Genomic DNA, 16,264 nt, shown 5'->3' with positions numbered 1-16,264 from the left:
AGTAAAACTTTGGTAGACATTGGTTCATTGGTAGGATAGTGAGAAAATGCACTCCATACACAAAGTGAATTGTTTATAAAACACTTGTGCAACTCATGCTAAATGGGGACAATGGGGGACATAGAACACACATGAAGGAGAAATGTGTGAATGATCATAGGTGAGTCTGACCCATGGGTGAATATCATAGAAGTACTGAAAACCCTGAACTGGCAGATGCCTGGAAATAGATGTCAACTTTCCTGCAAAAGCCTACTTAAAAAATTTCAAGAAGTGGTATTAAGTGAGGAATCTGGTTATATACCATTGCATTTTATGTACTGCTTCTATGGGAACTGTACTGATAAGATTAGGATAAATATAGTGCACACAGAGGCCTTTAAGCAGTTGTCTTTACTGTATTCCATATGTAATGTTCTTGCTCACATATAACACACAACTTTAATTATAATTTCACACATTGCATTGTACTCTTACACTGATACTTAACATGTTGAATGTGTTCATAATTGTAGATCAAGCTATTAGTAATTCTTGTTTTCTACAGGAATCAAAGGGTTATAACATTCTTGTTTCTTCTGGATTCATTTGCAAACTTGAGGTTTTTACTCTTTGAAATAAAAAAGGCCCAACATACATAACCTGTCAATTTTCTTCATTTATTCATGCCAAATAAACTGCAGCTTCCTCCTCTCTCAATGATGACTCCCAAATGACTAAGTGCTTTGGTCCGACACTGACCCTTCTATATAAAAAAAAGATAACAATCCATGATGAGAAGTTTATTATTAGTAGGCCTATTAATACTTTTGTAAAGTTGTCATGAAAAATTATTTTTTCACAAAAAATGCGATACTAAATTTTACAATATTGAAGAAAATATTTGACAGTGTTTTCTTATACAATTTCATTTTTATGCAAAAATTTTACTAAGTATTAATTTTGAACCAAAATTGTAAATTATTGCTAAAGTGGTTTATTATTTTGGTTGCTAACATTTACAAGATTTTCAGTGCTAAAAGTTACTTTAATTGATACAACCAACTGCCTTGTAAACCATGTTAAAGATTATCATCTTCTGAGATATGTATAATTTGAATAATTGCTCATGACACTACACAGTGTTTATGTTGAACTTTCTGTTTGATTATTTTGCTTATTATCTTCAAAAACTGTGTCATGAGCGAACTGTTATTTTCCTGGATTAGAAATTATTGCTTTAACAGATACATGAGATTCCAAATTATTGTAATCTTGCAAATGAAATAGTACATCCAGCATTGTTATTTACAAGATATCTAATTATTCCAAATAGTGCTAGATATGAACACTGATTGGCAAGGAGTAAACACAGTCACAAATTCATGATAACATAATGAAGTACAAAATGTATCAAGTAATTCACTAAAAGTCATGCATCATCTACCCCTATATGAAATGTAAGCCTGTTACTTTATGCATACAGTATACTCCCAATTAATTGGGGCAATGTGGGGGAGAAGAGGCACAAATAATCGATAAACATGAATAATTGAGATAGTTTCAAACATGCATTCTTAGTTTGAAAGTTAATCCAAGTTCTGTGCATGGGTACTGTAGCCCCGTTTATTTCTTAAAGTAGTCTATGATGTTGGTCTGCTTCTGGGAGGGGTTGACATGTTTTAACACACATTTCGAATTTTTCTTGCAGCAGTAATGTCAATGTACTGAAACTCCCACTAACCCATGTAATCTAGAAGAGTATCAACATGTTTCAGTGTGGTATAATGAGTGACAAGGTCACTGTCTTCATCCTCACTTTCACATTCATTGTCTTCTTCTTTGTTTTGTTGTGAAGCAGTGGTCACAATTTCAGCATTACTCATGTACTGGAAGCCAGGTTTACATGCATCAATCTTCAACCACTCATTCAAATTTTCTTCATAGACTTCTTCAAAGTCATTTAAACCTGTTGCCAGGTTCATTATTTGTGCAATTGCTATTTTTTCATCACTAAATCCGTGAAAATCACTTTATTCTGTTTCTGGAAGAATTTTCCTCCATGATCGAACTAGTGTATGTGCCTTGACTTCTTGCCAGGCATCAGAAATCTGGTTTATGGTATCAAGAATTGTCAAATTCTTCCAGAATGCTGCCAAACCATCCTCAGTTCGCATTCTCAGTAGACCAACCTAGTAATAATGTTTTACCAATGCAGTTACTTCATGGTCCATTGGCTGTACAATGGCATCATGCTAGGAGGTAAAAAGTTACCATGAGACCATCAGATATGAGAATCCTCTTATCAGGATGTGAAAGGGTGCGTTATCAAGCAATAGAACAGCCTTGTGTGGCACTCCTTTCTCTTCTAGACATCACCGAACTTGCAGTACAAAATGTATGTAGAACCAGTTTTTGAAAATTTCACTACCCATCTACACTCCTTCCTGGAAGAATTATGCACAGGGAGATCCATGGCTACAATACCCTTGAATGTTCATTCCACCCCCCACCCCCCCTCCCCAACCATTAGTAGTTTAACTTTGTGGTTCCCAGAAGCATTAGCAGTGCATAAAATTGTAATTCATTCTTTAGATGACTTACACCCAGGAGCACGTACTCTTAAAAGCAAGAGTTCTGGTATGTACACATTTCCAATACAGACCACTTTTGCCTGCATTTTAAATTTGGTTTGGTGTGAAATTCTCTTCTTCCACAGATTTCTGGAATTCTTCCCAGAAAGAATCAGCTTCCACAGCATTTGAACTAAACTGCTGTCCTTGCCAGCACATTTGTGAATCCTGCGACATTTGAATCTGGTTAGCTGACCTGGTGAGGCATTAAATTCTCCCTCTAATCCTAGAGCTTCATGAAAAATGTTAGCTTTTTTGGCACACATTGCACTAAACTATTGCAAAAGAGCAGCATCTAATTCATCAACTGCAGCTCACTTCATACTTTTTTGTGCAAATGGTCCAGAATTAAAATCTCATTTTCTGACAAAATGCTGTATTTTCTGCATATTCTTTTTAACATTCTGAACAGTGTGCATTCTAATACCATAATCTGGTCTTTGTTTTGCAGTAGTTTCCCCCTTCTCAAGTCTTCTAATTAATTCTCATTTATGTTTTAATGTCAACACACATCTCTTTCATTTCCCCATCAACTCATTTATAAACTTTATAACTTACTTCATTGACACTTACAACCCAATTAACATCAAAAAACTAAGTTTGTTTTCAATTTACATGGAACAAGTTGGTCAACAACAATGGAAATAGTACTGTATTGTCACATAGCAGTCATGTAAACAATGGAAATGGCACTTATTGTCATGCGGCAGATTGTTTATTGCTGTTTGGTAGAGAAAAATGTTGCACTTTTTTTTAGATGCACGATTATCTGCAAACTGGATTATCCACACACAAGTAATTGAGAGTAGGAAGAACCCCAGTATGTGGAACAATGAAAAGTACCTTCTGTCATGCACTTCGCAGAGGTTCACTGGCTATCAACACCTACATCTAATGTAGATGTTAATCTGTGTATGCCTCGTGGACTTAAGGCAGGTGTTCCTGGTTTGAGTTCCAATCTAGCATACCATTTAACTTGTATTGTTGACAATACTAGGAAAAGGATATATTGCCACTCACTGTAAAGATGAGACACTGAGTTGTTGATAGGCACAACAAGAAAGCTGTTATACATTTAGCTCTCAGCCAAATCCTACATCAGAAAAGAGAAAACACACACAGTCACACAAGCGAGCACACCTCACACACACATGACCACTGTCTCTGACAGCTCTGACCACAATACAACTCTCACATTGAACAAAAGCAGCAATTTGAAGTGGGATGGGAAAGGAGGAGGAATAGCAGAGTAGGGGGGGGGGGAGGAGGGGGGGTTGAGAGGAGAGTGCTGCTGGTGGACTGTGCAGTGATTAGATGGCAACATGAGAAGGCAGCCAGGCACAGCATTGGGAGTCTGTGGGACAGGGAGTTGGTGGTGAGAGGGGTGGAGAATGTGTTGTAAAGATAACTGCCACCTGCACAGTTCAGAAAAGCTGGTGGTGGAGGGGAGGAGCCAAATGGCCTTGATTGTGAAGCAGCCATTGAAATCAAACATGTTATGTTCAGCTGCATATTGTGCCACAGGGCAGGGCAGGGCAGGAAACTTTGCTCTTGATCGCAGTTTGGCCGTTCATCCAGGTGGCCTCAACCCTGACGGGGTAAGATAAGTCTGTGGCAGGAGTGGAATAGGAAGTCCTAGGTGGGTAAATTGAGCTGGTCTTGCACCTGGGTCTTCCATAGGGATATGATCCTTATGACAAGGGGCTGGGATTTGGAATGGCATAGGGATTGACTAGGATGTTGTGATGGATTGGTGGACAATGCAACACCACAATAGGAAGGGTGGGAACAATCTTGTGTAGGATGCCTTTCATTTCAGAGCATGATCGTAGATAATCAAAGCCCTGATGAAGGATGTGGTTCAGTCGTTGCAGTCCAGGATTATACTGAGTGATGGAAAGGGTACCCCTTTGTAGCTGCTCCTTGGGGTTGGTGGGAGGATTGGAGGTGCGTGGGGAAATGGCTTCGTGAAACCTTTGGCATACTGGACACAGGAGTTCTTGCACTGCAAATATGCCACCCCCGGGTGACCAGGCTGTATAGGAGAGATTTTTTGATGTAGAAGGAATGGCAGCTGTCAAAATGCAGGTACTGTTTGTAGAATAAAAGATGTTTATAAACAGAATAAAAGATGTTCCCAAGACTGTGGTTAAGGCAAATACTACACTACTGTGGCTTTTGAGGGGGAAATAAATGACATATTTAAAGAATTTTGAGTTAGGTTGTGAAGCATTGAAGCTCTATCTCCACAAAACGCACTGGCACTGAGTTCAATTCCTCATCCAGGATACAATTTATAACATTTTCGCTGCTATGAAGATAGTTTTCTGAAAGTGGTATATTGTACAAAGGATGATAAGTGAAACCTATGGAATAGCATGAAGCACACTCATTATCAAGGAAAAAAATTGAAGACTTGACAGTGACGAATTTTGGTGACCTTTCTGTGGACAGAAATGACCACAACCTGTTGAATTTTGTCTTTGAGGACACATGCTATCAAAGCTAATGTCTCCGTTGATACATTGAAAATATTTGTTGTGCTTTTCAGGACAAATGTTTCCACAACCAGTTTGTCTGCTGCATGAAATGCCCATATGGACACTATGTGTGGTATTCCAAAACTGTCACAATTCTTTGGATGGAGAGACTGGGTAAATCCATCATACAGTCCAACTTTTTAATTTTCTTGAAAATTGCAGGAAATACCTGCGATAGTGATGTTCAAGTAATAGTGATAAATAGGAAGAGTAGGAGTTAATGCCTCATCAATGACAAAGTCGTTAGAGATGGAATAGTGTTATAGTGGTCAAGACAGAGAGCAGGAAGTTCTGTGAAAATGGAATGAGAAAAGTGTGCTTTCACCTCTGGTGATTATGTGGAAGATTAACTAAAAGTGTGTACTAAGCATTGTATACGCTTAGCACACACTTTTATTTAGCCAATTTTAGTTTAGCCAGTATGAAAATATAAACAAAAGAAGAGTCAGCCATTTATTGGTGGGTGGTTAATGTGTGGTGCATGTGCCCTCAAATGCAACAACCTGTGACTTCATCAGCGGCCGTGATAGTTAGTTAATACATTAACTATTTATGCTTTCCTTGCTGACAGGAGAGGATGTAGAAGAAGTGTGTGTGAGGGTAAGGAGGGGATAGAGGGGCAAAGGTAGACAGGCGATAGGGAAATAGGTGGCTGTCAGTGGTGGAAACAAAACAAGAAATGAAAAACATGATTATCGCAAAACAGAGAAAGTGGGCAAGGGATGTCAGGTATGAGAGAAAATTCGGGAGAAAGCTGATAACAAGGTCTGAATAGGTGTAGTGGTTTAGAAAAGACAGGAAAGGAAAGGATGAGTGAAAGGATAAGGCAGAGGGGAGAGGGATAGTGGAGGTTTAGGCTATCAGGATTATGAGAACATTGGACATGCTGAAAGGAGAGATCCACATTACATAGATTCTGGAGCAGCTGTTGAAATTATGTTGTTGTTTGTGGAATGTTCGGCAAGTGAGTGACCAAGATTGCAATTAGCCCACACAAAACACTGCTCAGTGATTATGGTACAGTCAATCCTAAATAAATCCCGAATATTGCGAAACTCAGCGTGTTCACCATATTCTTATACTTCAGTACCAAATAAATTAAAATAATTTCTTGCACCAAAATTATTGAATATTCCATGTACGATAGCAATGCATAATCGTTACAAACATTGTAGCTTGCCATAATAGTATAGCTGAAAATGAAAATAGTTTGAAATCATAATACAGGAAATCTATTTCATTGTATATTGCACGATACCTCAGTCTTGTACCTCGTCAGTTCCAAAAGTAATCGGCAAGTGAGTGACCAAGATTGCAATTAGCCCACACAGAACACTGCTCAGTGATCATGGTATAGTATAGCTGTTCCACACAACATCCATGCCTTTTCTAAAATAGGAACTACCTATGACAGACATGTGGTACAAGGTGGTAGATGTATAGGACAGACCTGGGTAGAGAGTAATTGATGGTAGAATGATCTGTGGCATGTAAGACTGGGAATAAGCACAAATTGATGATACCGCCACCTCCTCCCTTTTCTTGTGACTGTTTTTAGTTCCATCAAACCATCTTCAGACCTGTAGAGATAACAAAACATTTACTAACCACTACATAACCTAAAATGCACAATACTGTTATTACACCCATATCTAAAACCAAGCATACAAGAATCTATTTATGTTTAAGTATGTCGGATAGCTACAAGAGTGACCTGGCAGTTTATATATGCACAAAGCATCAGTGGTGTGCTAGGATTTTCACCATTAATATAAGAGCACTTGGCAACATTAGGTATTTTTATTTACTTATTTATTTATTTACTTATTTATTTATTACTTGTCATTAGCCAACATTTGTTGAAATAAACAGTTTTGACATTACATTTGATAGTGAATCTAAAATTGGGAAACTATGTACATTCAGATTACATTACATGAGGATAAAGAGTTATTCTCTACATTATAATTCCATAACATCATAGTTACTCTCTACTACATTCCAATTCCTTGACATCATAGTTACTCTCACTCTCTACTACATTCTAATTCCTTTACATCATAGATACACTTATCAGCTAACAATTTGTGCAGCTGCTTCTTGAAGGCATCACCTTGTAGGTCTTTCAGTGATTGTGGTAACTTGTTATATAATTTCAATCCTGTTTGCTGAAAGCTACTTTGGACCTTAGATAGCCTAGTAAAGTCTACATTAAGATTGTTTTTATATCTGGTATCATGTGAATGAACATCTGTTCTGGACGGTAAGGTATGTATTTGTTTTTTTATGGAAAGAAGACACGTTTTTATATACAGAGAAGCTGTTAAGTTCCTTAAAGTGCTTTCGACATGATTCTTGGCTTTTAATACCTGTAATCGCTCTAATTGCTTTCTTCTGCCACATGAACACTGTCTGAGCACCAATTGAGTTGCCCCATAATTTTATTCCGTACTGTAAGTGAGATTCAAAGAAGGCATAATAAGAAGATAAAAGTTGTTTTCTGCTAACTAATGTTTTTAGTTTCCTTAACAAAAAGACTACTCTAGAAAGTCTGGTACATAACAGTTCCGTGGGGGTGTTCCACGTTAATTTTGGGTCCAGGTGGATTCCTAGAAGCCTTACAGAGTCAGACTCATTTAATTTTTCCTGTAGATTGTGCAAGAAGAAATACATAGTTTCCGTCTTGCTACTGTTGAGTATCAGCTTGTTACTGTGGAGCCATATGGCAGACTTTTCAAGCATTGCTTTTGTTTGTTTCTTCACTTTCTCCAATTTGTTATCTGAGGTAATCAGGGTTGTGTCATCAGCATATATTATTGACTTGTGAAGCATGAAAGTAGGCAAGTCATTCATGTATACCAGGAAGAGAAAAGGTCCAAGCACCGAGCCTTGTGGCACGCCTCTTACAACTGGTAGGGCATTTGATTGCTGGCTATTTACTATAACTACCTGAGTTCTGTTTGTCAGGTATGATCTGATTAATGCCAGTTCGTTATTTTTTACACCATAGCACTCTAGTTTATTTATTAGTATTTCATGGGATACAGTATCAAATGCTTTACTCAGATCTAGTAGTACAGCACAAGTGATGGAATTGTTCTCGAAGCCATCAAGTATGTCTGTCACAAGAGTTTCTACTGCATTTATTGTAGACAATCCTGGCCTAAAACCAAAGAGCGAGGAGGAAAAAAGATTTTGTTCAGCAAAGTAGTTGCAAAGTTGTGTTTTAATGCAGCATTCTATTATTTTGGATAATATAGGTATGAGGGATATTGGACGGTAACTTTCAGGTTTGTTTTTTTCTCCTTTTTTATAGATTGGGATAACAATAGTAGCCTTCAGGACCTCAGGAAATTTTCCAGCTGTAAAAGTACTATTGATCAGAAAGGTAAGAGGGGCAACAATAATGTCAATTATTTGTTTCAAGATGGTGTTGGAGATGCCATATTGATCTTCACTGTATGAGCCATGTAGGTTTGTGACGACATTGTATAGAGTTTGGCAGGTCACCTGTTTCCATTTAAAGGATAAGTTATTTAGGTCAGGAATGTTGTAGGTAAAACTTTCAGAAGTTGCATCATCTGGTGCAGAGGTAGCAGTAGCTTCCAACTTAGTACTGTTAACAAAAAATTCATTTAATTTTCCTGGCACTATTGGAATTTCTTGTCCGTTTTTATGCTTCCCTGCTATTTTGTTTATTACCTGCCAGGCTGCTTTGCATTTGTTGCTGGAGTTTTCAATGAAAGCATCATTGGCTCTCTGCTTTGCCGTCTGTATTTCAGTTCTATAATTCTTCCTGGCTTCTTTATACCTCTGCTTCGATTCAAGGTTACCAGTTTTAGCCATTTTATGTAGGGCAATAAGTGTGTTTCTCAGGTCATGCAGTTCAGGAGTGAACCAGTTGTGCTTCTTTTTTCTATTTGGTGCACCATCTGTTTTCATCTTTTTGATTATTTGTGGGCAACAGTTTTGAACTAAGCTTGTTAGTATGTTCATGAATAAGTTAAAAGCATTACCGTTATTACAATTATATACTCTGTCCCACTCAACTTCTGATAATTTTTGCCTTAACTTTCTAATGTTGTCAGGATATAATAATATGATCCTCTTAATGTGTTCAGGTTGCTGAGTAGGATAGTTTTCACAGTTGACCATTAGCCATAGGCTGTCATGGTCAGATAAAACTGGATTTATCACTCCGTACTGACACTCGTCAGGTAGCATGCATGTGTGCTACAAACCAAACTCATGTGTTACATCTTGTACATTGTTTACACATACCAAATCCTTGAATCAGTTTCAACCAAATCTGGAATGCAAACAGCGAACAGCACAAGTATGAGCTTCTTGGGGTTTACAACCATCTAGCTCCAATAGGAGTGTGGATAGTGGCAGAAACGTGTTTTTTCAGCCTCCAATGTGTAGGCTACCCTGCATGAGAGGCATGTTGGAGTAGTGTCAGCCTGCGATATCGACTTGCTTTACATGGTAACCTATAATCAGGGGCAAAATAACTGTTTTCAATTCCCTGATGTGTAGAGTGTCCTGCACGATAGGTGTGTTATGGGAGTAGTATTGGCATGCTCTATCAACCTGTTTTGCAGAGGCTAGACATGTGATTGGGCATGGGTGCAGGAAGGTTGAGGAGAGTACGGACAGGAAGGTAGAGGACAGGAGAGGCATGGAAAGACAGATGGGACGGGGGGGTGGGGGGGGTGGAGGGGATGAAAGAAGAGATGTGGGACAGGAAGGGATGGACCAGGAGAGGGGGAAGAGAATGAGAGAGGGGAAGGAGGAGGGGGAGTGGTGGATGGAAGGTCTAGTGAGGTATATATATATATATATATATATATATATATATATATATATATATATATATATGTCTGCTTGTGTCTGTATGTGTGGATGGATATGTGTGTGTGTGCGAGTGTATACCTGTCCTTTTTTCCCCCGAAGGTAAGTCTTTCCGCTCCTGGGATTGGAATGACTCCTTACCCTCTCCCTTAAAACCCACATCCTTTCGTCTTTCCCTCTCCTTCCCTCTTTCCTGATGAGGCAACAGTTTGTTGCGAAAGCTTGAATTTTGTGTGTATATTTGTGTTTGTTTGTGTGTCTATCGACCTGCCAGCGCTTTTGTTTGGTAAGTCTCATCATCTTTCTTTTTAGATATATTTTTTCCACGTGGAATGTTTCCCTCTGTTATATATATATATATATATATATATATATATATATATATATATATATATATATAAAGATGATGTGACTTACCAAATGAAAGTCCTGGCAGGTCGACAGACACACAAACAAACACAAACATACACACAAAATTCAAGCTTTCGCAACAAACTGTTGCCTCATCAGGAAAGAGGGAAGGAGAGGGAAAGACGAAAGGATGTGGGTTTTAAGGGAGAGGGTAAGGAGTCATTCCAATCCCGGGAGCGGAAAGACTTACATTAGGGGGAAAAAAGGACGGGTATACACTCGCACACACACACATATCCGTCCACACATATGTGTCTGTCGACCTGCCAGCACTTTCATTTGGTAAGTCACATCATCTTTGTTTTTAGATATATTTTTCCTACGTGGAATGTGTGTGTGTATATATATATATATATATATATATATATAAAGAGGGAGAGGGGAGTAGGAGGAGGTACAGAGCTGGGACGAAAGGAGAAGGTGTACAGAGAGATGGTGGAGGAGGATGTGTGCAGTATATGTGTTGAACATATAAACAGGTGAAGGTGCAGGGAAAAGGCTAGTTAATAAATGTTTCTTCAGAGTACTTTTAAATTCTTGTGCTATCACTCACAAATGGTAGGACTAAATATTGTTGCTACTGCTTGTTGGTGTCTTTTGGGGCTGTGTGGAAGAGCGTGTACCTAAACTAGAAAGAGTTACGAATGTCAGTGTGGCACTCATCAATCAGGTACAGATGAGTGGTTGCCTTTCCTCATTTTGAAATTTCATTTATTGTAATGATATGAAGACAATCCTTAGGATAATTCTTTGTGGATAGCCTTTGCACAATCCAACTAAAACCCACATGACATTTTCCAAGACAATCATGACGGGTTACACTGTATAAACTGAACAATTCTGAACATTCTTTAAATCTATTTTGTCCCATTTGTTCCAGTTTCCCCTCTCTGTTTCATGCTCTTTAGATTTTACCAAGTGCAAATTTCATTGTCACTTTCGAACTCTACCATCAGAAGCATACAACAATTGGTTGGCAACGAATCTAAACATTCTGGAGTGGCACAAAGTCAGACAGAGCTTGTCTGTAGGTCACACTTTCACATTTTCTTTCAGTGTACTAACAAAGCTGCAAAACTGTTACTAAATACTCCATTACTGCAGACGCGTTGTGAAACATGTTTTAAGTACCACGTCGTATTATCTGCTATAAACGTGCAAATTTTCTTTTGCCCAGGCTATTGTAGAGATATAAAATATAGAAAAATAAAATCTGCAGTCTGAGATGCCTTAAAAAGAAGCTGTTCCCGTAGGAACACCAGATGTCAGAGGCTCATGGCAAGTGCGACCGTACGGGGGGGGGGGGGGGGAGAATGAAGTATTTTTAATACCTGTATTGGCAGACGAATGGCGACTTGTACGTACAGTAGCCATTAAAATGACCCTGATAAAGTCCTGCGTAATATCGACTTTTAAATCATTTTCTTGAAAGAAAACTACCTGACTACACAAAAGTTTTTCGTTTCCTGAGAGCCAGTGGCAGGTCGCGGCCTACTATTACACGCGCCCCTGGCTCAAGGAGAGTAGACACATACCAATAACTGTGCCCAAGTTCAAACTGCCCTCCTCCCAACGTGAGCAGTAGCTAGTACTCCGATTGGTTCGTTCAGACTGATCCTTGTTTGCGGCTATCCCCACCCCTACACTGAATTTAGTCTGCACACCAAGGAACATAGAATAAAAAAGGTATGCCAGATTGGCTTAGTGCGCTGTCATTGGTCAGCGACTTGTTACGTCACCTGGCAGCCAGACGGCAGCAGTCTCCGTTTGTAGAATATGGGTGATTGTAAAATAACTGTTTTCACGTCTCTTCTCTTCTCATATAACGTAAAGTTTCGCGCTCACAGGGTTGAACACACTTCATGTTAATATTATATACAAGGTTTCCGAAAGAAATGCGTTAAATATTAGTAGCAATGACGATATATCGCCACGCAAAACTAGTGGCCGATGTTCGCATCCGCATTCATGCTCGTGTTTTAGGCATCTGACTACGGTAAATGTTTTACAGTTGGGTACTGCCGATTTTACACATGTTTTTGTAAATAAAAAGATAGTAATCGTCGAACTTACCTTACAAAGCTGATGCAGAAGCTACGTCGAAGATGCTGAAGACGACGCTGACCAGAGCCGATTCTTCCTTGCCGAATTCCGTTTCATTGCATCAATTTTGGCTCTTTTGTTTAAATGTCTAATCCGTATAAAAGTTCTTGTTCTGACATATAACTGAACTATTTTGCTATTAAGTTCGGGAAATTTCGCACTTATATGACCTGCTAAGGTTGCCATCACTCTATTACAATGAGAAATATTTGATCCATGAAAAGCAGCAAATATAATTTCTAACTCACGTATTTTAGCAAACTAGTCAGTAGAGGGAGAAATAAGGCCCCCTTTTGAAATAATGGTAATCCAGTCTTGCTTCAGACTTAGTTCTGTATCAACAACACACTGCCCTGCTGTATTTCCCAAAGAACTGTCAACGTTTTTGCACTTGAATGCTATATATCCTGCTACATATTTTAGAGCATCCTCATTCACGTCTTCACTGGTACACACTGAATCACTGAGCTCGAAATGTAAGAGCAAGTTTTCGTCATCTGTAGCGACGTCAAATGATTTATCAGTTACTCTTATACATAATTCACTCGAGAGAAAACGTGCAAACTCTTCCTCAGTTTCATCAGCTGGTGTTGGGTAGTTTTCAGAAGCAGAATTCTCATTTCTGTTCTCTGAAGTCGAAGCACCAGAAGACAAAGGTATTTCACTTGCACTTCCAGTCAGTATCAATAAGCGAATTCTGTTTTTCACCTCGAAAGGAGTGGGATTGTTGTAGAAGACACCAAGGCCACGGATTCTGGAAAAGAAATTTTCCAGACAATCTTGGTTAAGTCTGGCTGTCAATATATAAGTAGCTCCGGAATTTTTCATGTCATTGTAAAGTCCAAAAAGTGAATTTATTGATATGATGAATCCCTTCTGAAATGGGAGAAGACTGTTTCTTTTTCCTACTCGCATACTAGAGCACATTTCAAGAAATCTTTTTAGAGTGTTTTCCTGACTTCTGATATGAAACCCGAACCACTTCTAAGGGGAGCTTTCTCATCTTGAGGGTATCTCGAATTCAGCACATCGAAAACATCGTTCACGAGCTCAATGAAGCTTCCTTCGCGATTTTTCTGCAGAACATATCTCACAGCTTGGGCAGTGCGACGTGAAAATATCTGTGCAGCCCTTCGGACATTCTGACGATCACGTCCACTAACGTTAAGATGAACCTCCGATATGTGGTGATTGATCGAAAGGTCGCCTTTCTGATGTCGAAGAAGATCTTCTATAACCATTTTTGTAATCATAGTACCATCAGGCAAAGTGATTCCGTCATCAAGAAAATGATTTCTTAACAACTTAAGCAAATGTGGAACATCAAAAATAACCCAAACTTTTCTGCTGTGATCAACAGGGTTTGAAAAGAATGTCTTGGATGTAGACACACCAAGTTGCTTCCACACATTCATATTTTTTGGTCCCATGTCACACGTAACAGCTACAATACGGATTCCTGCTGTTTCAACTTCTTTTATGACATTCTGCAACAAATCACTAGACATGGCAACATCAAAGTCATAATACACTGGCTGCTTCTATTTTGAAAACAAGCTGCGAACCATGACAACTTGGACATTGTTGTGTGGTCCGAGTACTACATCGTCGGACGAATCGTAAGTCACACGACCGTCAATGCTCATCTCGTCGAAGCTTAGGACACCAATCGCCTCTAATGATGTGAACATTTCTGACCTACCTTTAATTAACTCCAAAACTGGTTTCAAAATACCTGGTTGGCACTTGAACTGTTTCGTCCATGTCTGGAGTGTTGACCTGCAGGGAAAAGGATAATTCTTCCTCCTCCGGTAGGCATATGCTTTAGGAGACAAAGCTCTCAATGTGAGAGCATTTGCAATGTCCTCTGAGCACCACTTTACTTGCTTCCTCTTCTTTAACAGACAACGAATTTGTCCTGGTGTGAAACACTGAGAAAGAGTACTTCTCACATCCGAGCATACACATTTGTGCTTCTTAAGGTGCGTTTACACTGCGATTTGTATCGGCACATGTATGAGATACATGTATATGCGACTTTGCGACATGTATCGCGACTTGTATGAGTTGACAAGTATCAACCTCATACATGTATGAGCGTGCGTTTACACTGGTTGATATGTATCACTGTGCGATAGCTTCCGACGACGATTTGGAAGTTTTCACATTTTTATGTGCTGATACACTTGCTCTTTTGGAAGATGATAGGAAGAAAAGGCGGAGGAAGCGTAGATGGTGGCACAGAGAGTTTCTCGCGAATTAACGCTAGAGGATGGCGCATATTTTAGAAATTATGTTAGGATGAGTATGGAGGATTTCCGCAGTTTGTTATCACTTGTGGCTCCTCTTGTGTCCAAAACCAACACAAACTTTCGGGAAGCGATTCCACCAGAGGATCAGTTGGCAGTAACACTCCGTTTTTTAGCCACTGGGGATTCCTCGTAAAACGAAGATTTCATGACAAAACATTTGCATTGTCGCGCGATTGCTAATGCCAACGCCTCACACACGATTGTCGGCATCCGTTGTCAACATTATCACGCGAGGCCGCCGGAATAACAGCAAAACATTAATATACGTGCCAGATGCATGAAAAAATTATATAATGTATTACATACTCTGATATATATAAAACTTTTACCTTCACTTCTTGGGATAAAACTTGCACAATGGCCTCGCAAACACGAAGAATAATGTTGCATATGGCCCTTTTTGATATTCTACGCAGATACATTAACGTCTAAACGACAGTCGGCGCCTTCAAAACTCAAACAGCCGCCAAAGAGCCTGGTACTACGCATGCGCTAATCGTCGAAATAAGCGGCAGTCGACAAGACGACAGGAAATGATAGTACTGCGCATGCGCGAGTTCTTCAAATGTCGCTCATACATGTCGCGTATATGGCCAAAAAGCGATATACAAAATGTATACGCGACATGTATGAGCTCGAGGGTCCGCATACAAGTTCCGTGAATTTTTGTATGAGGTGATGTATCGCGACATGTCAAATTGACATGTCGCTCATACATGTCGCGATACATGTATCCCAGTGTAAACGTACCTTTAGTGTGAGACACATTAGGTTTTATAGATGTAGCTTGCTTTATAACTTCTTTCATGGACTTAATTCTTTGTTCCAGTCGAACATTTTTAATCTTCAAACTAACCAATTCTTTCTTCAGTGCTTGAATTTCCTGGTCTTTAAATGAAATTAGCGGATCAGTAAAAACGTCTGTGTTGCTGGATTTGTCTAGCTTACTTTTCTTGGGAGATAAAGTTTTCAACGTTGAGAGAGCTCTTTTTTTTTACTGTTCTAGTGTCACAGCGACGTTCTCTCTCTGTTAGAACACTACCGGTAACATTCGCGGTGCTGGGACCTGGAACTTCGAATACATTTCCGTGCCAGTTTGGTATTTTTAGAGACGGAACAGCATTATCCTGTAGCAGTTTCCGTGTAGGTAGACCTAACAATTCATTCTGCAAGTCTCGTTTGTAATCGCTTTCACAAAAATGTTCGGAACAAACTCTTGCATTATTAACATTAATTTTGTCCTCTCGTTTACAACGAGCAATCCACTTACGCTGTAGTTCAACATTTTTTGGAAAACGATGATAAATTACGCCTTCAGTCTTACGTCCACTATTACTACATTCAGCAACTGCACAATACGACGTATTTGTAGACATAATTCCAAGAATGTAGCTACAAGACTCACGAAACAATTCCTTTCCAACTGAACACT

At 39.1% G+C, this 16,264-nt stretch overlaps 1 long non-coding RNA gene across 4 annotated transcripts; it reads right to left on the bottom strand.

Annotated features, from left to right (window-relative positions):
* Positions 1–634: 634 nt before the first annotated feature.
* On the bottom strand, positions 635–15,235 carry LOC126259502 (uncharacterized). Of its 4 annotated transcripts, none has more exons than XR_007546524.1 (3): positions 15,162–15,235; positions 6,603–6,732; positions 635–745 (listed from the first exon to the last, which is right to left on the bottom strand). It is a non-coding gene; the product is annotated as an uncharacterized LOC126259502 (long non-coding RNA). The 4 variants fall into 4 exon arrangements; XR_007546523.1 differs by lacking the exon at positions 15,162–15,235 and adding an exon at positions 12,491–12,750; XR_007546521.1 differs by lacking the exon at positions 15,162–15,235 and adding an exon at positions 11,953–12,017.
* Positions 15,236–16,264: the final 1,029 nt, after the last annotated feature.

Source organism: Schistocerca nitens, chromosome 5, assembly GCF_023898315.1.
Source record: "Schistocerca nitens isolate TAMUIC-IGC-003100 chromosome 5, iqSchNite1.1, whole genome shotgun sequence".
Taxonomy (NCBI): domain Eukaryota; kingdom Metazoa; phylum Arthropoda; class Insecta; order Orthoptera; family Acrididae; genus Schistocerca; species Schistocerca nitens.
This window is presented reverse-complemented; position numbering and strand designations above follow the sequence as displayed.